At 46.0% G+C, this 26949-nt stretch overlaps 2 long non-coding RNA genes across 4 annotated transcripts in view; both read right to left on the minus strand.

Annotated features, from left to right (window-relative positions):
* Positions 1-25938, minus strand: part of LOC112546562 (uncharacterized) — a 37810-nt gene extending 11872 nt beyond the window's left edge. For 2 of the 3 annotated variants that reach the window (XR_016347050.1, XR_016347049.1), the window contains exons 1-2: positions 25874-25938; positions 22738-22868 (exon numbers count right to left, since the gene is read on the minus strand). This is a non-coding gene — a long non-coding RNA (uncharacterized LOC112546562). Of the gene's footprint in view, positions 1-22737; positions 22869-22972; positions 23101-25873 lie in introns of all 3 variants that reach the window. The other variant, XR_016347051.1, reaches the window with a different exon arrangement.
* LOC142818795 (uncharacterized) lies at positions 6238-11506 on the minus strand. Its single transcript, XR_012896447.2, has 3 exons — positions 11352-11506; positions 8929-9344; positions 6238-7092 (listed from the first exon to the last, which is right to left on the minus strand). It is a non-coding gene; the product is annotated as an uncharacterized LOC142818795 (long non-coding RNA).
* Positions 25939-26949: the final 1011 nt, after the last annotated feature.

The raw sequence follows: 26949 nt of genomic DNA on the forward strand, positions 1-26949 counted from the left end.
ATAGCCTGCGATGCTGAAGCAGGAAAGCCTGTTGTGGCATAAAACAGGAAGAGGTGTTAAGATGTTACCCATTTTCACATAAGTTCAAACCCCATCGCTCACTAGCCTGAAAATTTCAACCTGGTCCCTATAGACGTTACAAAACACTGTGCAATGTGGCCAGGTTCTGTTCAAGTGGGGGTAAACCGGGGCGAGGTTGTGGGAGAACTCAGAGGGAATTAAGATTCATTAGCCACATGCAAGGAGCTCCCACAACACTGGTCTGTATTGTACCTGACTGGGAGCTTGTGTGGTCGTACTTTTCATAAACACAGAACTGACAAAAAATACCAGCGAGAATCTCCTGTGAAGGCCTTGTCCAGAAATCCTCACTCAGACATATCTCCCATTGGCATCAAAGGGAGCAGGGATTCCATTTAAAAAATAAAGGAGCTCTTGATTTGGCCCAGAAAGACTCAAGGAGGACAGAAAAAAAGGATGATGAGACAAAGACGTTATACCGGGCTACCAAGCAGTTCGTTTGTAATAAAACAGACAGCAGTGAGACAACAGCCTCTTTAGAGGGACATATTAGGGAACTGTCAAGGGGGGATATAATTCCCACCCCTCTAACAATTCTGCCGGCTGGAGCAGCCTCTAGAATGGCTCCGTGCAGTACTTGGTGTACCAAACTCAAATGCTGCAGCCTGGAACCAAGAAAGCCACAGCAACTGGCATTTGGCAGGCCCTCTCAGATGAATGCTGTGCTTTGGCAGCTCCGCCGCTGGTTACATTGCATACCCGAGTGAAATCCAGGCGCTGCCCCTGTCCTCATTCTTGCGGTGGTGTCTGCTTAATGTCAGAGACAGACACCAGAGCACCCTGCCAACACATAGGGATGGCTGACAGCAGACTCTTCTAAACCATAACTGTGCATTAAGACTTTGTTTTGGCCAGACTCTCATTTGGGTGGTTTATTTTTACTACATTTTAATTACTCTAATTGAAGGGGGGATATTTCCCTTCACTTCTCCCATTCAGTCACTTTGCCTCCCCCCACAGCACACTATTCCTTTTCTGAGCAAATGGTTGCAAACCCCACTGCTGGTCATATTACCATGCTACACTGAGGAGAGTGGGTGGATTTTTCTTCCTCCCTCCCCTTTCCCTTCAGCTGGAAGGTGGAGAACAGATGAATTTCATTAGCTGGGCCAGCTTATAGATTGACACACCCTACTGCACATAAACACAAGGATTAGCTAGCTCCTTCTAATAAACAGAAGAGTTTAAAAAATATGTCCATCACTGGGTTTGTTTAAGGAATTTTGTGTTTATAGAAGGAGAGGGACACATGTGAGAACAAACCTACCATTTAGCCCTGATTAGAAGAGGAGAGGATGGGATCGGGGAGAAAGGCTCCGATCACTATTGCCTGGAATTTAAGATCGACTCCATCTATGTAAAGCCTGGTAGCCATGCCAAAGATTCTGTATTCAGCTCTACAGCTCTTTCAGAGACATGGGTCTTTTGTAGCTCCTGCGGAGGTTTAGTTAAAACTCGAGCAAGAGCATTTTGCTGGAAACCACAGTTAGAACCCAGACGTGCACAGAAGGCTTGTTCAGTAATTAGTAAGACAAACCTTATTGCTCTCAGGCATACATTTACCAGAGGTACGAAAGTAACCCTCTCAATGTGGTGGGTTAAAGACAGAAAAAACACCCACTTCCTTCCATAGAAGGGGAAAGGGAGAGGCTACTGGAATAACTCTGTGGACATATGACATGTCCTGTCCTTCAACCCACCCACCCTGCAGCCAACAGGCTTCCAAATTCTGCATGGGATCCTGCTCCACATTTAACACCAATATTTGCCTCAAACACTAAGGAGCACATATTGAGTTGTGAGGGGCTCAGAGGCCTAGCTAAAGATTTGGATCTGATGTTGCAATAAGAGGAAAGGAGGGTGTGGAGGATATTGGAAATCTTATTCCCATGTGGGCTCCAGAAGCAGGATTTGTAAAACAAAGGCTTCAGTGAAGACCTACGCAATAGACAGACACCTAAGACGACAGAGTTTGATCTTGTGAAATGCTAAGTATCCACAAAAGATCCTTGCTCTTCAAATTCTCAGGACTGGAACCCCAAGATCTCCCCATTCCTCTGTCCTTCGGGGCCCTTTAGTTTAATCTCCACTATATTTTAAACCTTAGAAGAAGAATGATGTTATAAAGAGAGATCTTGCTAGCAAGGTATTATAACCCAGTTCACTTGCTTTGTAGTGATGGCAAGGATAAACACTCTTATAGACCACTTTCCAAAAGATTGGTTATGCTGATGTAACCCCTCCTGTTCACTAACCCAGTGTGAGGTTATTCAGCATAGGGGAAGCCATGTGGGAGGCTAGGCCTGAGGCTGCTTGGGGTGCTCTGCAGTGCATTGTGTATATTGTGTGTGAGCACCTCAGACCAGACCCACTCAGACAAACCACCAGGAACAGGCTTTATTCTGGAAAAAAACAAAACAGGATCACAGTTCAGCAGCCCCTCCACTCAGCACGCAGCCTGGGTGCTGCCTCTAGCACAGTCACTGCTGAGACCCTGCTGGGGGCAGACAGGGGCAGCCCATGAGTCTGGGCAAGCTAGACAGTTGCCTAGGGTGCCGCTGCCCCAGGCGCCCGATGATGTCACGGCCATTGACGGCGGTGCTGGCAAGGGTGGCGATTGCACCACCCTGCCTAGGGCGCCAGCTGCTGCAGCCGGCCTCGGGCCCCTCCTGGGGGCAGAGGGCGCATCCTGGCAGGAACCAGGAAGTTCTCCCAACATGCTGCAGTTTGTAGTCCATAACTTATAGTTCCCAGGGCTGCTGCTGAAACGCACTGGACCTTGGGCTACACTAAGATCATGGACAACAAAGAGGGATGTGTGTACCCCTGAGAGTACACAGGATTCTCTGGGAGTATATCAACTCCTCTAGATTTCTGTCTGGTTTAACAATAAGCAAACAAAAAGCACTAGCAAAGTCAGTACAACCACAAAGTCAGTACAAACACATTTCATACAGACAAATGAGAAAGAAGGCAATTTTTCAGTAAGACTTTCATATTTTTATGTCTGATTTTATAAGCAAGCAGTTTTTAAATGAGGTGTATCTTGGGTACACCGGACAAATCAAACTCCAGATATAGGAAAAGGTTGTGAACCACTGATCTACAACAAGGTCTTAGAAACCTGTTTATAGCAAGACACTCCATGGACCAGCCCTGGCTCTTCTGCCCACAATAACAGTGTGCTCTCAAGAACTACATGTAAATCTGATTCTAACTAACACAGGCCAAAGACTCCAAAGAAAGAAGTTGTTTCCCCCTTATACAAAATTCTCCTTCGCATCTGAGGAATCTTGTTGGACTCTTGAAAGATCAGTAGTAGTACTAGTAGATGGCAATTAGTAGATACTTGCACTGATTGCAACCAGGTGAGGCAAACAAATCACATTTGATTTGTCATCTCAAGCCATGGTTTGAATACAGAGAATGAGCATATTTAGAAGCATAGTGCTATTAAGCTTCCTGTGCATCCCACTCATAATGCACCATTCGTACCCCTGTATCACACTGCACTGCGATCAAAACCAGCTGAACCCAAGTTTGTCAGAATGTGTCAGAGAAGGGCAACTAAAATGATAAGGGGTTTGGAACGGGTCCTATATGAGGAGAGATTAAAGAGACTGGGACTTTTCAGCTTGGAAGAGAGGAGACTAAGGGGTGATATGATAGAGGTATATAAAATCATGAGTGGTGTGGAGAAAGTGTATAAGTAAAAGTTATTTACTTGTTCCCATAATATAAGAACTAGGGGCCACCAAATGAAATTAATGGGCAGCAGGTTTAAAACAAATAAAAGGAAGTTCTTCTTTACACAGCACATAGTCAATCTGTGGAACTCCTTGCCTGAGGAGGCTGTGAAGGCTAGGACTATAACAGGGTTTAAAAGAGAACTAGATACATTCATGGAGGTTAATTCCGTAAATGGCTATTAGCCAGTATGGGTAAGGAATGGTGTCCCCAGCCTCTGTTTGTCAGAGGGTGAAGATGAATGGCAGGAGAGAGATCGCTTGATCATTACCTGTTTGATTCTCTCCCTCTAGGACACCTGGCATTGGCCCGCTGTCAGCAGACAGGATACTGGGCTGGATGGACCTTTGATCTGACCCAGTATGGCCATTCTTATGTTCTTATCCATTTAAATTTCACTTGAGTGTTTACTATATTTCACTGTGGCTCTTGTAACTCTGGTAAAACACTGGAGCAGCTGCACTGTTAAATGTTGCCATTTGTATCTGCATCCCAGTAGAATACAACACAGTTCTGTCTGATACTCTCCACTGCCCCATGTGGTCTTTAGAATGGTTGCCACTAACAGACTGCTGAGAAAAAATGTGGCTGTTGCTCTTTCCTTGTCTCAATCAGCCAGGGTGCATTTACACAGCAGCATTATTTTGGAATAACTAGTGTTATTCTGAAATAGCAAAATGTGCATCTACACTACAAGCCTTTATTCTGAAATAATGTCGAGCAGGAGGACTTCTTACTCCAACTGCTGGAACCCTCATTTCAAGAGGAGTAAGGGAAGTCGAAGGAAGACTGTTCTTCTTTTGACTTTCCGCTGTGTTGACAATGCCAAAAGCCGAATCAAGCTATTTCGACCTAAGCTAGGCAATTGACATAGCTGAAGTTGCATAGCTTAATTTGACTTTTGCCCTCCTGTGTAGATGTATCCCCAGTGGTTTTCACTTATATAGCATGCTTCATGCTCACGGAAAATTAAATAAAATAACATACATTTCAAAGCAAGGCAAATTAAACAATTATTTACAACTTGATTTAAATACAGTCAACAACTCAGCACAAACTGGGGGGACCTCCACTACCATATTTATTCAACTACATTATCCTGCAAAACAAACAAAAACATTTTCTGTTGGAGTTCATGCCTATATGCTGAAAGTGATTATGTGCTGACATTTCACCTGGAGAGATCTCAGGTTAGATATAGTTTAGCACACAAGGAAAGATTAGCAATCTGAGTTCAAACTATAAAAAACATTTGTCCATGTTGTATCTGTCACTTGCTGGCCAGACACATCCAAAGTATTTATACAATCAGTTAACTCCTCGAACCCATCTGAACTTGCCATGTTTCCCAAGCCTTTTACAGCCAAGATAAGAGCTGGCACCCATCTGGTGTGTAAGCTGTTTTTCTACCCAGAATGACTACTGGAAAAATCTCTCTCTGGCAATTTAGGGCCTTATTCAACAGTCCTTTGAAGTCAGTGGAAAGACTCCCAGTCACTTTAATAGGGTTGGGATCAGACCCTTAGCATTGAGCTCAGCTATTCTAGGCTAGAATCTACCTCTACTCAGCACTTGACAAACACCTGTGAATGAAATGGCCTTTGCTCACATGCAGCCAAATGCATAAGTGATGGTATGGGTTATTAGTCATTGAACAGATTTCTGTACTTTTTGAAAGAGTGGGAAAGGCAGGGAGCATGTGCCCATGCCCAAGGCTGTTTCAGTCTAATAATGAGTATTATCTATCTATATATTTTAGAAATGTGCATCTGACTATCTGTCCATATGGGAGTCCATTTGTTCAAGAACTCCTCCTACACTGTAAGAACTAGGACCACCCAATTGGGTATTCAGATTCTCTTATCTTAACTTAAAGTAGCGTAAGGGTTTGGCTGCACCAGGAAAATGGGATGTGCCTGGAATGAGACTGTTTTCCATAACACTGAAAGGGAGTGGGGCTGTAGGTGGGACTGTTATATTGCAGTGTCCACTGTTTCTGCCTTCCCTCCCCCCCAACCCATCACAGGGTGAGCTCAAGCCAAACTGCCACCCATTGGCCCTAGTGTAGAGCCACCACCACCACCAGTGGCTCAGCATAGTCCCGGGAGCCACTGCCACTGCAGCAGCGTGGCCACAGGTGCCCTAGCAGTCACCACCACTGGACCAAGCTGCCCTGGTGAGCCCGCCTCAGACATGCCAACCCCTGCCCTGAGCCCCCATCTTCTTGCCCTAACTCTTGCGCCCCTCACCCTCTGCCCTGAGCCCTTACAAACACCAACCCTATGACCTGGCCCTCCCACCCCATGTCCTCACCCCCCACACCTCCAAGCCCCCTGCCCTGACTCCTACACCCTCGCCCCCCTGACTTGAACCCCCACACACACTTTGCAACCCCCATCCTGATTCCTGCTCCCTCCACACTACCCCTCCACCCCAAAAATATGGACCTGAGCAATGCCAAGTAAATCTGCTAGCATAATATATTACTGAAACTGCCCCTTTAAATGTACTGTGATCATGAATCATGCTATCCCATATATGTAACCATTAGTATTAGTTGACCTTAAATGATACAGGCAAAACATCAAATCAGTCCTCTTTGAATTTCCAAAGTACCGTTTCTGAAAGAAAGCAGCTTTTACTATAGTTGAAATGACTTTACTTATCCAGGTTAAGTCGGCCATGCAGGAGTCCATTTCTGCTTTATTTTACCCCATAAAAAGTTAAATTATTTAAAAAAGAAAGGAAACAGTTTCTTGAGTGGTTGCAGGTCACTCTGGATCAGTGAGGTTTAACTTTAGTGTGTTATGATGAAATATTTAATACTGAGTCAGTGTGTTTATTTCTCCAAGCGTCTGGAGCCGCTGAGTGTTTATGCCCTGAGATTAGCAGGAAGTGTGTCCAAGCATAGCAGCCCACTACTGAGCGCATTCGAGATTTCAGGACTTGAAGGGTGTCCCCAGCAAATCAGCTGCATCAGATTTTGTCTCAGCTGTGCTGTTAGACAGAGCGTACTCCTCTGAGGTTTAGCTCCCACAGAACAAAACAATAGATTGTCAAGGCACATTTCTTCTTTCCTTAGTCTCCATTGCAAAGTGGTTCAGAGTTATCAGGAGCAGGCAAACATTTAGGTCACAAACTAACCACAAGCAACAACTGAGATGCTGTGGAGCCCCGGCTTATCCTTGCTGGTGGCAAAGATCCTCAGTCAAAATGGATTTCTTCATGTTACAGTGTCTAGGAAATTCAAAACCTGTTGAAAAACTAACAAGAGGCTCTTTTAACTGGAAGATCTGAAGACAAAGTAACTTACAACATAGTAAATTGGCTTTATACCAGGCTTTCCTCAATATGCCAGGATTCATATGGGGTATACAAGCCATCCAAAATGTCTCACACAAAACGTGGCAACTGGTGCTCAGAGAAGTGGAACTGGGAGAATAGTTTGCACAGAATCCTGGGATTACCAAGTTTGAACCAGTGATAGGAAAGTTGTGCCCTGTTCAACCCCAGCCTGCACCAGGGCACTCAGCAAGAATCCAGAACTGGAGGACAGGAAATAACTTGCTTTTCTTATTCTTAAGATTAGTGAAGGAAGGGCAAGAGTAGAAGAAGAGGTGAAAAGGCAGGAGAAGGATTCTGAGTTCTGCTTGGAGGCGGGTCCGTTTCCCCTGTTCCTGTCCAAATGGGAACATGACTTGGATCTTGGCTAAGAACCATCTCACGTCCCATTTGCAGCAGTGCCATCTCAGCATCGCTGGTATTTTGGAAAGGTTCCTTTCCAGAAGCATGAGTCACTAAACCAAGGTCCTGACCCTGCCGCAATGTTCTGACTCTCAACACTTCCTTGTTATGGTTTCCAGTCTAGCAGCAACAATTAATGCTGAAGGAACTAGAGATGCTTGCAAGAAAACTAGACCAAATTTGGCTTTGCTGTATGGAGGAAATACAGTACAATACAATACATTGAAACCTTATTATACAGGTTATCTTCCAACAAGCTATCTCCCAAAATGCCTTGGAAGCTAAATACAAAATGTCAGTGGAGAGAGAAGAATTGAGAGACTCAAGCAGAAGATATATATTTAGAGATTACACTTGGAAACTGATGAGGCAGAGCGCTATGGAAATACTGCTATGACTGGCATAAGCTGCCAAGGAGAAGGCTTATGACTAACAATGATAAGATTGACGGAAGAGACAGAAAGGAGGCTAGTGCTAGTTGTGTGAAAGGGAGATCCCAAGCTCCTGAGGTAGGCTGAGTTTTAGCAAGAGTAGTTGTCAGAGAGGATGAGACCAGCTCAAAGCAGGACAAACTGAGATTGTACAGTGGCTACGGGCTGCATTAATGTTTTGCTTTCCCCAGGAAATCTGCCATAACTCCACACAAGTGGCACCCAGCCTGCTTGAGTCAAGCATTGTGTGCAAAACCATATGGCAAAGTTCACACCCAGGCAGAGCTTCTAGCTTTCTCCCAGGGGGTTCTCTTACAACAGCTCAAATGGAACTAGCCACTCCACCCATTGAAGTTACTCTGGATTTGCACTGGCATAAAGGAACCGTGAATCTGGCCCAATTTATGAAACACAAATGCAACAAGCAGCCTTCTCAGGGGACTGAAGTCTGAACTTGGAGGAAGAGACAGTGGCCGGGGAGAGTGGAACACGGTCGTTCCCTGCTCCACTGGGTTCCAACCCAGTCACAAGACAAATAGTTCAATGGTGAGACTAGAGGGGCAGGAGGTCCTTATAACTGCTCCCTCGGCCACTTCCTACCCCAATTTCTGCTCCTCCACTGGTGCCAATGGTCTGCATCTGGATTTCTGAGATCATACTCCTGAGGATTTCCCTGTGGGTGAAGGGCCTCCAGTGGCTTGGTGATAGGGCTTGGCGCATAACTGCTGCCCTGCTCTGTCTGTCCTCTGTGAGCTGAGCAGGGCTTTCTGGGCCCAGAACTGCTTGTTAACCTTTAGTTCACCCACACAGGGAGGGGGGCAGACTCACCACCACTATAGTTACTTCTCAACCTTGGAAGTCCAGCACAAAGACTCCATGGTAGAAGGGAGGGAGGGTGAGTCAGAGCAACCATTGGGATGCATACCTGGAAGAGCTCATTACTGCACAGGGTAAGTAACCTCTCTCTCTCCTTCGAGTGTGTCCTGATGGGAGATTTCAAAGCAGTTTCTAAAATCTGGAAGAGGGTGCCAAGAAGCCAGATTCACACACAGAGCCACAACATTGACAGCCACATCAAACCTGGAACCAGGTACAATAATCTTTGTTTCCTGCAGGAGCAGGGATGGTCACCAGCTTGACAAATCCCTGGCTGGGATGATATAGTTGGGTTGGTCCTGCTTTGGGCCAGGGATTGAAATCAATGATCTCCTGAGGTCTCTTCCAGCCCTAGGATTCTCTGAGAAATCCGATGCTTTGGGCTGAGGGTGGGGGCTCTGATGTCATGGGTATCGAGGAATGTTCCCAGATCAAGCAAAAAATCCTCCGAAGGCACAAACTATGCTAAATAACAGAAAAAAAGAGAAATGAGTGAAGGAAGAGGAAAATAAGCAAGAGAGGTAGCGAGTCAGGTCACCCGCTTTCAAATGCTTCATCTTGAGTTACAGGTTGTTGAGAAAACAAAAGGAAAAACTATGTAGCACTTTAAAGACTAACAAGATGGTTTAATAGGTGACGAGCTTTCGTGGGCCAGACCCACTTCCTCAGATCAGGAAGTGAGTCTGGCCCACAAAAGCTCATCACCTATTAAACCATCTTGTTAGTCTTTAAAGTGCTACATAGTTTTTCCTTTTGTTTTAGCAAGATTAGACTAACACGGCTACCTCTCTATTACTATTCAACATGCAAGGTTGTTGAGAAGGAACTGGAGGAATCCCTTCCTCTTTCATCCATATACCCTCATAATGGACTATAAGGGTATCCAAGGCACAGCCCTGTAGTCTGAAAGTCACCAGGCAAGAGGGCCCATGTGTGCACGCATCATTCACTGGAGGACCCATAGGGACACTACTCATATAAGGAAAAATCTCTTTTTTCTCATATAAAAGTGGTTTTCTTGCACAGGCAAAGAAGAAAAAGGAAAAGATGCAGGTCCCTTTAAGAGCAGAGCCCCCTCTTCCAACACACACACACACACACACACAGGGTTGTCTCCACTTGACATAAACACTTGCAGTATGAGCACTAAGACCCCCACAAAAAAACAAATTAGACAAATCGTAATAGTGCCATAATACAACCATAAAGCAGGAGACTGCTCCAGGCATTTGACATGCATCTTGGCACTTTTAATGAGGAAGAGGAAAAGGCTTAAAGTGCATGAGAGAGAGAGAGAGAGAGAGAGAGGGAGGGAGGGAGAGAGAGAGAAAGAGAGAAGTATTTGTGGAGGGGAAGGGGGAGATGGAGGTGGTGATCCTGAAGGAGGTGGGGGGAATTGCTCACTAAAGACCATCATTCTCCAGGGTTGCCGTAATTCTCCACAGCCTGGCTAACCCCGCCTTGCTCCTCACGCTACATTAGGCATCTTGTACTCCCTTTGGTTTATGGAGGGCCGTGGTGCTAAATGAGCTAGAACAGAGCTGCAGTATCAAGGGATGGGATGGCTGTCTCCACCAAGCAGCTCCACTAAGTGAGGATTTCTCCATTTCTCTCGCTCTCGATTGAAGCAGGAAAGGAGTCAGACCTTTTCCCCTGATATTTTGATTTACACTTGCCCCACCTCTGTGATTGTACATATCATGCTACAGGCCACAGAGAAAGGAGCATTTATCTTGGATGCCACTAAAGAAGCAATTATGAGCTTCATTTTTAATTTTGTAAGGCAGCTCTATACTACCGCTTAAGTTGATATTTAACTTACGTTGCCCAGGAATGTGAAAAAGCCTCACACACTCAGGCAAAGAGAATTACACAGACCAACATATCAGTGTGGACAGCACTATATTGGCTGGAAAACAAGAATTCTGCTTGGTGAAAAAAAATTCAAGGTCTGGACATTTGTTTCTGTTTTGTCAGAAAGGTCCCATTTTCAAAATGTTTCACAGCATGCACGCACACACTCACAAGAGAGAGAGACTGCAGAATAACCAGTAGCCTGGTGGTTCAGACTCTCACCTGAGATGTGAGAAACCCAGTTCAAGTTCCTCTTTCAAATACACAGAAGAACAGGGACTTCTGTGTCTCCTATCTCCCATGTACAGGCACAGACAAGCATGAGGCTGAATTGCTCTCTCTTGCCATCCTGGATCCCAATCAAAGTTTCATCACAATGGGTAGATTTTTGTGAAAATTTTCTGGTTCAATAAATCAGCATTTTCTAGCTAAAAATATCTAGTCTACTCGGGAGGCTAAGCCCCATTTTCAAATGTGACTAGGGTTTTGTCTATGTTTACCCTGTTCCCCCTCCCCGATCTAAACTTCATAACTTCACTTACCCTGTCCCGTCCACCCCCGACCTAACCTACATAACTTCAGCTACACAAACAGCACAGCTGAAGTCAATATACTTACTGTGGTGTCTTTTGTTCAGTAAGATGAGCGCAGGCTGCTCTCTCATTGACTCCGGTTTCACTTCTCGTCCTGGAGAAGTACTGGAGTTGACAAGAGAGTGCTTGCAGAACAATTTATTGAGGCTTAGACACGATAAATCGACTGCTGATGGATCAATCCCTGCAGCGCCCATCCACCATGCAGTGAAGACAAGTCCTCAGGAACTCAGAAGTCAAGTCTCACCCAAACTAAAGATGACCCACACATGGGATATTTTGAAAACTGGGCCCTTCTTACACACCACAGCTAGAGGGCAAATGTATGTCTTTTCACCATAAGCAATACCCCTTTCCCTCCACATGCGTGGTTCTTAATGAAAATGTCACAAAAGCAGCTCAGAAGGGCAAGTAGAGCTGAGAAAACTGGTAAAGGGAGTCTTGTAGCTATAGTGCAAGTTCAGTTCTGGTGTGGTCATCAGATGATAATTTTAAGTCACTATCCTCTAATGCATGGTGGTGTACTGAGCCGGTGGTCTTAGTTCGTAGCCTATATGATTAGATAATATGGTGACAGGTGCTGTATAAAAACCTAAATAAAATAGAACACAGGCTCAGAAGCAGCAGGTAGAAATTCATTCCCCTACTGGGAAAATTACCTGCTTGAGTGGCAGCCTCTATTTTAAATATACATATCTCTCCGAAATCAGTGATACCACAAAAAAAGGAATTAGCTTTTTGATACTGTATTCCATAGCTGGTGACCTCAGCCAAGAGGCCAAGGAATGATTGGGTATGAGACCAGACAGCTGCCCCAATCAGCGTGGAGAAAAATGAGGCGGTTTGGCCCACTGCTGCCTATACTGTACCAGTTTAAAGAACAGTCAGCTTGCAGGACTGCCAGTCTGGCAGCTTTTAAAGGTTTTTTTCAAACAAACAAACAACGATCTAGAGATCTGAGCTGAAAAAAACTCCTTGTAGGTTTTAGTCCTGGGTTGCCCTTCATTTTCTTATGTCTTGATCAATGGATTCAGAAGAAGCTTTCAGTTTCAGATGCTCAATTCTTTGCAGAGCCCTGCACCTTGCTGGCTATAAACGCCCACATGCAGTGCTTTACACCAGCCCACCAGAATGAAAATAAGGAAAACGATGTAGCAGTAATACTTAGCAATACGCATAGGATCCCACCCTCTAGTTTCCTGACCATCCTGGAAACTTTCTTGCATGCCTCAAGAAGGCTTTGTCCACACCTCATTTAACTCACTTTCCGGATCGAGCGGGTCAAGTCCCTGCAAAATTCCTTTGGATTGCCTTTTTTAAACAGATTTTTTGCCTTTTATGCAAACAAAACAAGAGTTTCCTTTTCAGCTGGCACGACCTGGATTCCAGATGCAGGGCTCTTGCCCAAAAACAGCACTCAGAGAAGGACCGAAATACCAAGAAGGATGGCTGATTTTTCCTGTCCCCTTCCCCCCTTTTGTCATTTGCCTTGAGAAAATCTTTGGGATGCACAAGGCTACAGTCTCTTTAGATTTTTCTCCATAGTGCAAGCCTGTGTGAAGAAAAGGGTGGGCACGTGGACACAGTTAGGCCTGGAAAGTAGAGCTGTTTAATCAAAACCAGTCACGAACAAAAGAAAGCCAAGGAGCCCAGGAGGATAATTATATTTCACACATCAATTAACATTCTTTCGCTGCCACTTAAGAAATCCCATTTAATTGCCCTAAGTCTTGATTGCTGTGGATGTCGTACAGAAGGTGAACAGGCTGTAGCAGACGGTGCCATGTTATGCAAACTGTACAAAGCTAGATCAGTAGAAGGCCTGACTCTCCAGCATGTTAACTCTGCATGCTCCCTTGGGTGGATAACACTGAGACATGTTAATTTTGTTCAGGTTCTGCATCAGACTTACAGGCGCTGATCCAAAATCTAGTCTCACTTCCATGCCACTTAAATTGTTTGCTCAATTTATTCACACACAATAGCACCTAAAAGGTCTCAGCCAAGATCCATACAAACATCGAGAGACAGAATCCCTGGCCTAAAGGGGTTACACTCTAAATAGACAAGTAATAGAGATGTAGCTGTGGTAGGGTATGTCTACACTACCCCGCTATTTCGAAATAGCGGGGTAATGTAGGCATACCGCAATTGCAAATGAAGCCCGGGATTTGAATTTCCCGGGCTTCATTTGCATAAGCCGGGCGCCGCCATTTTTAAATCGCGGCTGGTTCGAACCCCGTGCCGCGCAGCTACACGCGGCATGAACTAGGTAGTTCGAACTAGGCTTCCTAGTTCGAACTACCGTTACTCCTCATTCCATAAGAAGTAACGGTAATTCGAACTAGGAAGCCTAGTTCGAACTACCTAGTTCATGCCGTGTGTAGCCGCGCGGCACGGGGTTCGAACGAGCGGGGATTTAAAAATGGCGGCGCCCGGCTTATGCAAATGAAGCCCGGGAAATTCAAATCCCGGGCTTCATTTGCAATTGCGGTATGCCTACATTACCCTCCTAGTTCGAAATAGGAGGGTAGTGTAGACATACCTTTAGTCTGGTCTTGCTGAAACAAAAGACAGGGCTATGCAGCACGTTAAAGACTAACAAGATGGTTTATTAGGTGATGAGCTTTCGTGGGCCAGACCCACTTGCTCAGATCAAATTGTGGAAGAAAATTGGCATGACCATAGACAAGAGAGACAAAGGGTGGAGAAAGGAAGTGTACACCTGAGGCTCAGATGGACAGAGTGATTTGTCTAACGCCACATAAAAAAAACATGCTAGGAAGTGAGCCCAGGTTTCTTAAGTCTAAAGCTAGATTCTAGACAATAAGGTCTTGTCAATGATGAGGGCTTCTGGATGCTACAATAAAACAAACAGCAAAAACAAAAGACTACCCATTATCTTTAGAAGAGGGACCCTGTGTTTCGTCTGTGAAGTACATTTTTAAACCCTCCCCAAAATGTTTTTCACATACACAGACAACTAAAAACCCTTTTACATTAAGCAGGCAATTTCTTCAACAGTTGGGAAGGCACAAAGTGAGCAAAAGATTAGTCTTGTTATTTCTACTGTTAAATGTTAGATGGTGTTTAAAAATAATGGTAACAAATGGCAAATTCGGCCGTCCCTCTGAGGGACTGGTTTAGATCACAAACAATCTATCGAGATATCTCTCATCACTGTAGCATATGAGTCTCTCCCATGGGAATGAGGAACATAGCTCCCAGGCTAGTGCTCCCATTATAGGGCACTTTTAACTGCTTTTCGTATATGTTTTCATGGACAATGGTGCTTTTTAAAGACTGCAGATTTTGGAGGCTGCATTCAAATTCCCTGAATAAGCCGATGGTGACTGGTGACCCATGAATAAGCTGAAGGTGACTGGTTAAGAACCAGACTGCTTTCTATCATGGGCAACCCAGGAGAAAAGAATAGTGTCCCTAGTCTCTGCTTGTCAGAAGCTGAGAATGGATGACAGCGGATGAATCATTTGATGATTACCTTTCTGTTCATTCCCTCTGAAGCACCTTGCATTGGCCACATCTGGAGGACAGGATACTGGGCTAGATGGACTTTTGGTCTGACCCAGTATGGCCGTTCTTCTGAAGAAATAATTTTGGGCTCACAAGCTGATAGAACAGGACTGATTAAATCTTCCTTTGATATTTAAGTGCTTCACAGGCTAGTTTTCTTGTGGGAATAACTGACTTCAGGATAAGGTCAGCTTCTTAGATTAGACCTTTTAACATATGCAGACTATAGAGAAGCATGCTGATGTTCAGGTACTACTGCATATCCTCATCATCACATTTATTCTCCATCAGTGACTTCCAGATCAAATATGAGATTTACAAGCTGAAACAAATATCTCTCAACAGCAGAAGTTGCATATGGCATCTACAAAGTCAAAGTGTGTTCTTTGGGTTTCATTCATTGCTGACAATTACAAAGATTCTAGAATCAGAATGCAGCCAGTAATTCTGAAGAATCATTTCAAAGCAGGGCAGTTAAATACCCAGCACCCATTGACTCCCATTTGTGCCTTAGAAAATCCCTCCTCTGTGACAGAAGAGGTTGCATTTCAATCTTCTGCAGCTATTGAAACTCAGTGAGGGAAGAAACAGCCGTTGTCATTATATTGAACAGATCTAACCTGGTAAACACACTGAGTAGACACTCAAAACAAAGTCAAGTGCTTATTCACAAAATAGCTATTGGTGTTAATGGGACAAGCAGGGTGAAAGATCCAAGCATTAAGTAGACAGCTTACAACAAAGAAAGAAGAAAGGATGAAAACCAGGTGCCACTGGAAATCACATTTGAGTCCTTTACCATGGGCATTAATTTTAGGTCTCTCTCCTTCTGTCAGAGGGGCCTAGGAGGAGGTATACTACTCCTCAATAAGAGAGGTTGAACTCTCTGAACTAGAATCAAGCACAGAGATAAACAAAAAACGTAGCATATATTTGTCAGGGCTGCTACTGGGACAGCGGGAGGGGGAGGCAAAGGGAACAGCTGTCCCAGGGCCCAGCGATTTAAAAGGGCCCGAGGATCCCACCTGCCCCTGGTGCTACCTTTACAGCAGTTGGAGCCCTGGGCCCTGTAAATCACCACAGGAACCCCCAGTGACATGTGTCCTGAGGCTTTGGTGGCACTGAAGCACTGGCTGGGGAAGACTAGTCCCAGCCCTGCCTGAGGCTCCACCCATTCCAGAGGGCCAGGGCTGGCTCCCCTGAGGGGAAGTCTCTTGTCAACCCCGATATTTGAAATAAATTCGAAGTGTGTGACTGATACAAGGAACAAGCACCAGCAGCATTACAGAGGAGGGAAAGCAAAGCCGATAACATTGTTTGCGCCAGCCACCCTGAAGGAAAATGTTAGAAGAATAATAAATTAACTTCTCCCCATTTAGTACAGGATAATGGAAGTTAAATTGTGTCAGTAGCATCTTTACTGGGTGCTGTATATTTGATAGACAGGGACCATATTACACAACACAGCGTGTTCTTGTTATTTTTTAAGCCATGTGAGTGTTTCTGTCATTAAGATGAAACAGATTGTGTTAAGCAAAGTAGTTAAGAATATACGGATTGTGCAAGCCACCAAAAACGGACTGAAGTCAAAAGGATTTTTTTTCTTTGAAGGGGAGGCATTAGTTACACCTAACAAGTCAAACATATTTAAATTAACTGAGGACACCAATATTTTTTGAATTAGTTGCATGATCATTTCCCAGAATATTTGAATTCTTAGACAGTCTCACCATATGCTGCTTGGAAGTCCCCATGGATGGGTTGCAGCGCCAGTATGGATCTGTTTCAAATCAGCCCATTTTGTAGAGTGTCTGAAGAGGGAGATATTTATGACATGGGATTTGGGATCTGGTGATTTGTACTCACTGATTTTCTCAAGTAGCTTTCCAATAGATGTTACTTGGCATTTAAAAAAAAAACAAAACAAAAAAAACCCACCCCTAAAATAAATAAACCACTCTTACTCATTAAAATCATCAATTCTGTAGCATGTTGCAATATGTATTTCTGAATGTCCCAGATCTTTTTACTAGCATTAGATAACTCTTACCATCTCCTGCCCTCAGAGCCCTGGAAAACATTTCTCAGAATGAATTAACTACCTCTAGGAGCAAGAGAAATATTAACAACTCCATTTTATAAAGGGGGAAACTGAGGCAAAGAGGCATCAAGTCACTTGTCCTAACCCACATAATGAGATCTACAACAGAAGCAGAATTAGACCTCACGGAGTTCCTGGCTTACAGTCCAGAACTTATTTGACTAGACCATGCTGCTTTCTCTGCTTTGTATAGTTTCATTATTCAGCACAAGTTTGTTAAACAGAATATAACCTCCTTGTATAAAAAAATGTAGCTTTTTAATGATCCAGCTGGCTTCCCTCCCAACTTTAAATCATTGGAGGCTCTCTGCTGCATTTTAATAGTTAACTTACACACAGTGCCTTTTCTTGGAACCTTCATGTCATCCCATTCAGGTGCATAAGAGAGAAGGCGGATGAATGGGGAGAAACGAGAGAGGCAAGACTAGGGATGTCCATGACACAGTGGTTGGGACAGAGGGATTGAAGGGAGATGGTGCCAGGCAATGATGTGACACTCAGAGAGTGGGCATTATGGATCCCATTCAGGAAGGTACCAGAATGGCCACATAGTCCATTTCCAGTATCCTGCCTTCAACACTGACCAGCATACATTGATTCAGAGACAACTCTCAATAGGGAATATGAGATGATCTCCGCTCACGAAAGCCTCTTCCTAACCCTTAAGAGCTACAGATTGGCTTAACCCCAGAAGCCTGAGGTTTCACGACTGTTCTGTTTTTAGCTTTAACTCTAACAGCCCTGGATAGTCCTGTTACACTTTCTTTAAGGGTATGTCTACACAGCAAAGTTATTTCGGAATAATGGCCATTATTCCAAAATAACTATGCGAGCGTCTGCACAGCAATTCTGCTATTTTGAAATAATTTCAAAATAATGGACAGCTTATTTCAGCTTCTGTAAACGTCATTCTCTGGAGAATAACACCTATTCTGCAATAGATATTTCAGAATAGGGGCTGTGTAGACAGGGTAAAAGCTGCTATTTCGAAATGGGGGGCCTCCAGCCCTTCCCAGGGTGCCCTGCTGGCTGCTCTGTCCACACTCAGCCAAATTCTATATACTCCCACCTTCCCTGGGAGCCCTTAAAGCTGCAGCCTCTGCAGAAAAGGCTTGTGGCTAGCAGGAGGCCCTGACAGCCCTGAGCCACCCTGCAACTGCCACCACCTCACTTTCCCCCCCAAAACGAGCCAGTCTGCTGCTCCCACCCAGTCCTCCACTGCTCCCAGGGAGCAGTCAATGGCTCCCAGGAGCCTGTCAGGGGCCAAAAAAGAAATGCACTGTCCTGGTCTGGTGTGGAGATCCTGGACCTTATTGAGGTGATGAGACCAACCTCCAGGATCTCCACGCTAGACGCAGGAATGTGGACAGGGTCCTGTGCCTGGACGGCTGACAGCCTGGCCAACAAGGCAGGAGCAGGTGTGAATGAAGGTCAAAGAGCTCCACCAGGCATATGCCAGGGCCAGGAAGGGCAGCTCCTGCTCCGGGGCAGAACCTCACACCTGCCCTTATTTCAAGACCTTGCCAGCATCCTGCGAGGCAGGGAAATCCTTTCTCTCCACCCCAGTTGTGGACTCCAGGCTCGAGACGCCTGCCGTCATCCTTGGGGAGGGGAGAGGTCATGAGGAAGAGGAGGTGGAGGAGGAGCAGGAGCCAGATGAGGCCAGCATCAGCACCCTGCTGACCCTGGAGCCAGTACCCCTCCCTGTGGATGTGTCCCAGGTGCTGTCCAAGGCCAGGGAAGGAACATCATGGGAGTGCCATCACTTTCCCTTCACATGGGGGGGTGGAGGAGATGGGCAGTGGAGGGGGGGGAGGTAGCTCCCCGGGGATCGCACAGCATTGGGAGCACATGTCATGCCACTCTTGGCCACACAGCCCCAAGAGGCTGCCACAGAGGACCCTTGTGCTATTTGCCAGAGGGTGTCTGGAGAGGCCTGCCATGCTCCTGACTCCAGGGTGGGACACTATCCCTCCATGAGAAACCTCTAGAAGGAGATTGGCGACATCGACACACACACACACACACACACACACACACACACTCAGCAGTCCCACACATGGCACACGGGCGTGCCCGCACTCTTGGGGCAGCACCGACTCCTGAGGATCTGGTGCCACAGGCCAGAGCACACATGGCCTTGCTCCAAGCACATCGCCTTCTACTGAGCTGAGAACTGTCCCTCTCAATACACAGATGAGGCCAAGGCTTCATGCACAGTGTCCCCTGGGATGACCGACCATCTCTCTTTATTCTCCACAACCGGACAGCTGCGAGAGGGGGTTGGTCGACACCACCTGGGGCAGCCTCCCGAACCCGAGGCATCCACAGGTGCCACACACACATAGACAAGTTCCAGCGGCAGGACCTGGCGGTCCTCCAATCCCTGGAGCAGACCATTGACCGTGGGCTCCAGGAGGACATCCAGCTGCATCGAGAGACCTGGCAGGAGCTGATGGAGCAGGGCCACTCCCTGTGCACTCCCTTGTTCTCAGCATGATGCCTGCTCCTGCTTTGCTTCTGCTCCCACTCCTGCTGTCGCTGTAGCTCCTCTTCCCTCTCCCCCTCCCTCTCCCCCTCCCGCTTCTCCCCAACCCTCTCCGCAGCCCCCTGTGGACACCGAGGCCCCTGCACCCGTGGCAGCAGGATCAGCAGAGCCAGGATTTCAGATTCAGAAAATTGAGCACTTTGTGTGCACAACATTGCACAGCTAAAGGTAAGGCTAGAGGAAGCCAGCTGAAAAGTCACATCCATCTCATTAAAACCCAGATATCTATCATGAAGGCGATGAGGCTCTCTCTTTAAATCAGTATCGCAGCAGAGCAGAAACAGAGTTCCTAACCCTGGGATCTTACGTTACCATCCCACAAATCTTTGCTGCAACAGAAGGAAGAAAAGAGCCCTTGCTAAACTACAACTATGGAACAAAATGCTCTTAGCAACTGCAAATGCATCAGCCCTGTCCTCCATTCTTTACAAGGGCTTCCTATAGGATATTAGGTCTCATTTAAGGTCTCAGTCCTTCTTTTCAATGCATCCATTGGTCTGGGGCCAGCATATCCTATCTGTCATCCATAGCTGTGGAATAAGGACTATGGGCAACAACTCTGATTCTCTTGCACCATGGTGCTTTCTACCATAAGGATGAAGCTCATCTGCAGGAGTCAGAACTTTCTCAGAGCTGATCCTAGACTGGAGAAAGAACTCCCACAGTAAGGGCACGTCTAAACTACATGCCTCCGTCGACGGAGGCATGTAGATTTGTGTATTCGAAAAAGGGAAATGAAGCCGCGATTAAAATAATCGCGGCTTCATTTAAATTTACATGGCTTCCGCGCTGAGCTGACAAACAGCTGATCAACTGTTTGTCGACTCCGGGTGCTAGTCTGGACGCTCCCCTGTCGAAATGAAAGCCTTTTATCGACATCCCCTGTAAACCTCATCCTACGAGGCATAAGGGGGATGTCGATAAAAGGCTTTCAGGTCAGTGCGGCACGTCCAGACTAGCGTGTGGAGCCGACAAACAGCTGATCAGCTGTTTGTCAGCTCAGTGCGGCAGGCATGTAAATTTAAATGAAGCCGCGATTATCTAAATCGCGGCTTCATTTCCCTTTGCTTATCTGTCTAATCTACATGCCTCCATTGACGGAGGCATGTAGTCTAGACACACCTAACTGAGGACCATTGCCGTTGCCCATCATCCCCTTCCACTCCAAATTCAAGTGCATTTCTCTTACCTGCTGTATGTAATATAAATGTAGAGCATCACAGGTATTTAAAAATAAAGAAAAAAATGCAAGACCTAAAGGCTGCCAGCAGGAAGCAGTACAGGGCACACACAATTCTACTCCGGGGAGAGGATGAAAGAAAGAACAACTCACGTACGATGACATATTGGTCTTGTCACTTAATGCGCTACTGGAAAGCCCTTTCAGATTCAGTGATGACGAGGGCTATAAAGAGTAGAACAGAATGATGCCCACATTCAGTTTCCAGCTGGTCAAAGACTTGCTTTATCATCTTGGGCAGATCAATTAATCTCTGCCTTGGTTTCCCAACCAGCAAAAAGTCAATAATACCTCCCCTCACTCCTCCGCTCTTTGTCATCTCTATTTAAATTGTAAACTGTTTGGGGCAAGGGCAATTTTTTATGATGTACTTGCACAGCACCTAGCACAACAGATTCCCAATATCAGTTGGGCTATCTAGGTACTACTGAGATCTAAACGATAACTAATATTTTGGTCACATTCCTCTATAAGCAGGAGCTTCAGAACAGTGCTTTCATTTTAGTTCCATGTCTTCATTTGTGTGTGGCAGAGCATGCTTCACATGTGGTGAATTTTCAGATTGCTGTGCCGGTTACAACAGGCACAAACATCCTTTAAACCAGGGACTCCTAAACTGGAGGGCATGCAAATTCCAGGGGGGGGCGGGGGCACGAGGTGACCCAGCATCCCCCCATCAAATTTTGCTACCCTGTTCAGTTTTTTTTTTTTTTTTTTGCTCAACAAGTTTTGCTGCTATTGGGGGGGGGGAATGAGGGTTTTTCAAAAATCAAAAAGGGGGGCCTGATGCCAAAACGTTTGGGAACCACTGCTTTAAACCATCACCTCAGGCCTATCGTACCAAACTCAGCCCTGGGATTAGGTTACATCACCCACTGGTTTGGGGTGTTCATGGGCTGTTCGGAACACTGCCAGGGCCTGTACCAGCTTTGTTGTCAGATCAAGGCCAGCAGGGTCTGACATTACATGCCAGGGCTTGGCTTTCATCCCAGTCATGTTTGAGCTGTGAGAGATCTGAGAATTTAAAGAGGGAAATAAACAAATGAGAAGCAATAAATAAAATAAATAAAAAAGACGGGGAGTTCAAGGGAGGGGTATGGGAAGAAATATGGGCCCTACTGGAGATGAAAACTTTGTTCAGCATCCAAAATTCAAAGCAGATCGTCTGTGGGTTGGCTTGAGCTTTTCTACAAACAAGCTGGCCCAGCTTATAACCTGTATCAATCTATCATATGCACCAGCAGTGCCAGAATTCATACAGATCTCTGCCCTGCTGTTTGCTAAGCATTTAAGAGACAAATAACGGTGTGCAAACTGCCGGTCAGTCACTTGACAAGGAGCGCCTTTTAGTTATTCAGATCAAAATACTTTGGACCTCCTCTCCCCCCGACTGCCTCTTTTCCCCAGGAGTAAATGATGCATCTTGGCAGCTTCTGATAAAACCCAATGCTTAATCATTAGAATGCAATCCGAGCTCAACCATGGAATGTCCATGACGTGCAGAGAAAGCCCAGCTTCGTGGCTAATTCCACCATGTGCCCTGAGAAAGGGAACAAGGCACAGGGGGAGAAATGTGGGTTGTAAAAAGCGCAGGATCCTGGGTTTTCTACCACACATGCACACCAGCGAAAGCTGCTTTCAAATGCCGTCTCATGTTCATGAAGCAGAGTAATTTTAATTAGCACCACACACTGTTTATTCATTATGGTATTAAGAGAACACTTTTTCTGTGTCACACAGAGGTCACCTCTGTTAGAACTGATGCCACCATGGGATGTCACCAGGGTCTAAACACTAGACCGGCGCTCCTGAAAGCTTGAACCGCTGCCACTCGAGCTAAAAGATGAACTCCTCTGGCAAGCAATTGTATTGAATTCATACTGTCTGAGAACCAGCCACTAGAGGTGACGCACAGCACGTGCTGAACTACATATTACAGTGCCACCAAAAGAACAGGATGCTGCACAAGACCAGCTAGAAAAACTCACAGTTAGCCCCAGAGATAGAAGAGCTTTTCCTATGGCACACTTCTCAGCCATATCCAGGGTATGTCCAGCTTTCTGTTGATGAACCATCAGAGGTTTTCGGGTGAAATACAGCCAGTGCCCAGGTGATGTCTCTGAGGATGAAACCAGAGTTGCATTGACACTTTCTACTACCAACTCAAACTGCAAACAAGCCTAAATACTTGTCTTTTGTCATTGCCAACTCTCTCAGACTTACTTCCTCCTATGGACAGTGTTTCAGACTGTTCCTCCAGATGTATTCACTTGAGGTTTCCCCGAGCTGAATTCAGTTGTGTTATGTCTATATCTCTCTCATGTATCATCACTTATTGTTACCAGTGCAACCTTTGATGCAGAAGGACAATGGAATCTTTGTTTAAACAAAATGGGTGCGTCCAGACTGGCAAGATTTTGCGCAAAAGCAGCAAGAATACTTGCACAAGAGGGCCAGTGTAGACAGGCACCTTAATTTTTTGTGCAAGAAACCCTTTGGCTTAAATGGCCGTCGGAGCTTTCTTGCGCAAAAGCACGTCTATACTGGGCACGGATGCTTTTGCGCAAAAGTATTGCTTTTCCATTAAAAGTATTTCTGCAAAATCATGCCAGTCTAGACGCAGCCAAAGGGTTTGCCTCTCCTGCTCCCCTTTGGAGCCTAACAGGACAAAACTTGCTGAGTCATGCCATCTCCTCTGTCTCTTAGAGTAGCCAATGAAGCAGTGCTTTTAGCCTTCCTTCCATGGCACACATCAGTCCTGCCCCTTCCCAGTGTGTATTTTGTCCTCAGGCTCTCAGTATCCCTCTCCATTACAGTATAGGACCTGTTTGTCCCATAGCAGGATGCCTGTGAAATAGATTGTTCTTGCTTGCATCTGACAAATGCAGCCTCAGAGCCAGATTTTCAAGTGGTATAAATGGACATTGCTCTGTTGACTCCATTAGAACCATGCCACTGTACACCAACTGAGGATTTGGTCCTCAGTGCTGTGACTAATATGCTAATTGGGTGGGAGGGATAGTGAAGTGGTTTGACCATTGGCTTGCCACATCCACAGTTGTGAGTTCTATCCTTAAAGGGGCCATTTAGAGATCTGGGGCAAATCTGTCAGGGATGGTACTTGGTCCTGCTGTGAGAGCAGGGGGCTGGACATCATGACCTCCCAAGGTCCCTTCCGGTTCTATGAGATGCGTATATCTCCCTATATATATGCTATAACTTTAGGTGCAAATCAGTTATCCACAAATGCAAATGGCTGCTTGGGCACATTACTGGTTACTTGCAAATGTGTTATTAAACACTAGATATTAGCAGATTCCAGAAAGATATTCACAAACAAGCAGGATGCATAACCAGCCATCTATATATGTGCAAATACTTAATTTGTGCACTCATTCCTAGGTTTTCAAAAACTAGGCATGCAATCATATCTGCATGTTCACATGTGCAATTGGATACCTCACTTTTTGAAAATTGGACCCAGAATTTTTTAGGCCAAAATTCTGAAAGAGAAAGTTGCAAACAGACATGTTAAAAATATTGCAATTTCAAATGCTCACATAGCTCCTGTAAGGAATTCTGAATTACATAGTCAATAGTTTGAGATTCAAATTCCGAATTAGGAATATCCAATTTTACATCAAATATGCAAGTTGAAATATGAGCTCTGGAGCCTGGACTCTGAAACCCTTCTCCCTTTCCTGGCTTTCAGAGCCCTGGCTCTACCCCAAAAGGGAATGTGGACCTCACAATTTTTAGCTCTGTAGCACAAGCCCTGAGGGCACATCTACACAGCAGGGCTAAAGCCAAAATAAGCTACAAAACTAGAGCTACATCAATTGCATAGCTTAAATTGAAACAGCTTATTTCAGCTTTTGGTGCTGTCTACACAGGAGGAAGTCCGAGAAAGAGCAATCTTCCTCCAACTTCCCATACTCCTCATACAATGAGGGTTACAGGACTCAGAGAAAGAAGTCCTCGAGCTCGACATTATTTTGAAATAATGGCTTGCTGTGTTGACGTCGACTATGTTATTTTGGAAAACGTCAGTTATTCCTTAACTAGCCAATTAGCCAGTCATAAAATGGGATTTTCAGGTCTTCTCTCCTGAGCTCCCTCGCTCCATCTCTCTCTCTCTCTCCTCCTACTGCCTCCTCTCTCTCAGCTCTCCTCCGCCTCCTGCCTCTCTCTCCGTCTCTTTCTTTCTCTTCTCCCCCTCCTACCTCTGGGTATGTCTACACTACCCCCCTAGTTCGAACTAGGGGGGTAATGTATGCATACCGAACTTGCTAATGAAGCCCAAGATTTGAATTTCCCGGGCTTCATTAGCATAAAGCCAGCACCGCCATTTTTAAAAGCCGGCTAGTGCGAACCCCGTGCCGCGGCTACACGCGGCACGGACTAGATAGTTCGGATTAGGCTTGTTCTGTACGCCTCGTTCCACGAGGTATTTTGTGAATTTCTGGCTGGGCACCGGAGGGAAGCCTAGTGGGGGCGGGAGAGCAACTGGGAGGCGGAGTGCGATTGGCTTTGGGAACCCTGTGGTCGTACGCAAAAGCCGTGTGGGGTGGGGCGGGGCGGGGTGGGGACCAGGACTCCCAGCCACCCCCCACCCCTCGCCCGGCTTTTGCACAGGACCAGAGGCTTCCAGTGCCAATCGTGGCCCATCTTCCAGCTGGAAGCCTCTGGTTCTGAGCAGAAGCCGGGCAGGGGGAGTGGCTCCCACCCTCGCCCTCAACCCCACCCCCGCCAGGGTTCTGCTGGCAAGTAAAGGGAGCGCCTGCTGGGGGCGCGGCCGGAAGGACTCCGGCTGCGGCCAGTGGCTGCACCCCCCCCCTCACCAGATCTGCTTCTTGTCCCCCTTCCTCTGTCCCTCCAATCCCCCCCCAGCTCTGCTTCCCGCTCCCTCTTTCTGCTGGCCAGCCCCACGGACCCCGGACACTCCCCCCCCAACCAGCTCTGCTTCCCACCCCCCTTCCTCTGGGCCCCCTCATTCTCCCCTCCAGCCCCACAGCCCCCGATCCCCCCAGCTCTGCTTCCCACCCCCGTTCCAGCTAGCCCCACCCCCTTTCCGGCCAGTCCCCCCCCCCAGACAAGCGTGTCCGTTTTTTTAGTGGGGTCTACCTGGCAACCCTAGCCGGGGCCCAGCTGAGCTGTGCAGCGCTCAGCCGAGCCACCACGGAGGAAGGGGAAGGGGGGTGGGGCGCTGACTCACATGACGGGGGCATGGCCATGTACGTCAGCATTACAGACTCACAGACACTGGGCTACTATATATATGATAACACTGCCATGTAGACATAACTGGAGTGACCAAGTCTGTTGACCTGGACTCTGAGACTAGCTGCTGCAGTGTGCTATTTGTTGTTGCATCACTGGGAAGATGTACCCTTTGAACAGTCACACACGATGTTCGAAAACACTCTGTAGAGTAAATATTTCATACGGAAGAAATTCACGATAATTTGAAGTAACGATTGCTCTAAAGAACTTTGCGCTTTCATTACAGACAATTCTCAGACATTAAAAGGGAGCCAAGCGTGCCAGCTTTTTGTTTAAATATTTCACCCAGCCTTGCTGATGGCCAGGGGGAAATTTACTCTGTACTGCTTCTACTGCATGTGCAAAGTCTGATGTCTTAGCTATTTTAAGCACATTCACATGGCTGTAACTACAGCGAATGTAATTGCACCTACACAACTTCTTCTGGTAATTTAATGTAGCAAGCTACACTGGTGCACAGTTCACTTTGTGCTGAAGTTGTTCACCTACTTAGTGCAACTCCATTGATGCAGCTACAAGAGTCTGAATTTCTAAAGTGGAAACAGAGCTTGAGTCTTTGCACTAGGAGACTCACCATAATTGCCTCATTCTTTCACATGTGCACATTTATTTCTGTCTGTTAGTAGCATATCTCCTGTCGGTGAACACTTTTCTCATAGGTGAGGTATAGAATGATGGCTGTCAGTCATCCTCAAAGAAAACCCGCACAACATTTTCAAAAGACAAGTCTGGGAGCTTAAATTCATAACTTTGCTAGACACCAACAAACATGATCTTATAATTAAGACACCGGATTTATGTCTTATTACAATAAATTGAAGTCCAGCCTCTCTTTTTTTGATCCTACAACCACATAAATGTTAATGGCCTCTTTACCTTGAAGCACCCTTTGGACTGTATGCTACTATTTATGCTAA

Source organism: Pelodiscus sinensis, chromosome 17, assembly GCF_052426305.1.
Source record: "Pelodiscus sinensis isolate ZL-2025 chromosome 17, ASM5242630v1, whole genome shotgun sequence".
Taxonomy (NCBI): Eukaryota; Metazoa; Chordata; order Testudines; family Trionychidae; genus Pelodiscus; species Pelodiscus sinensis.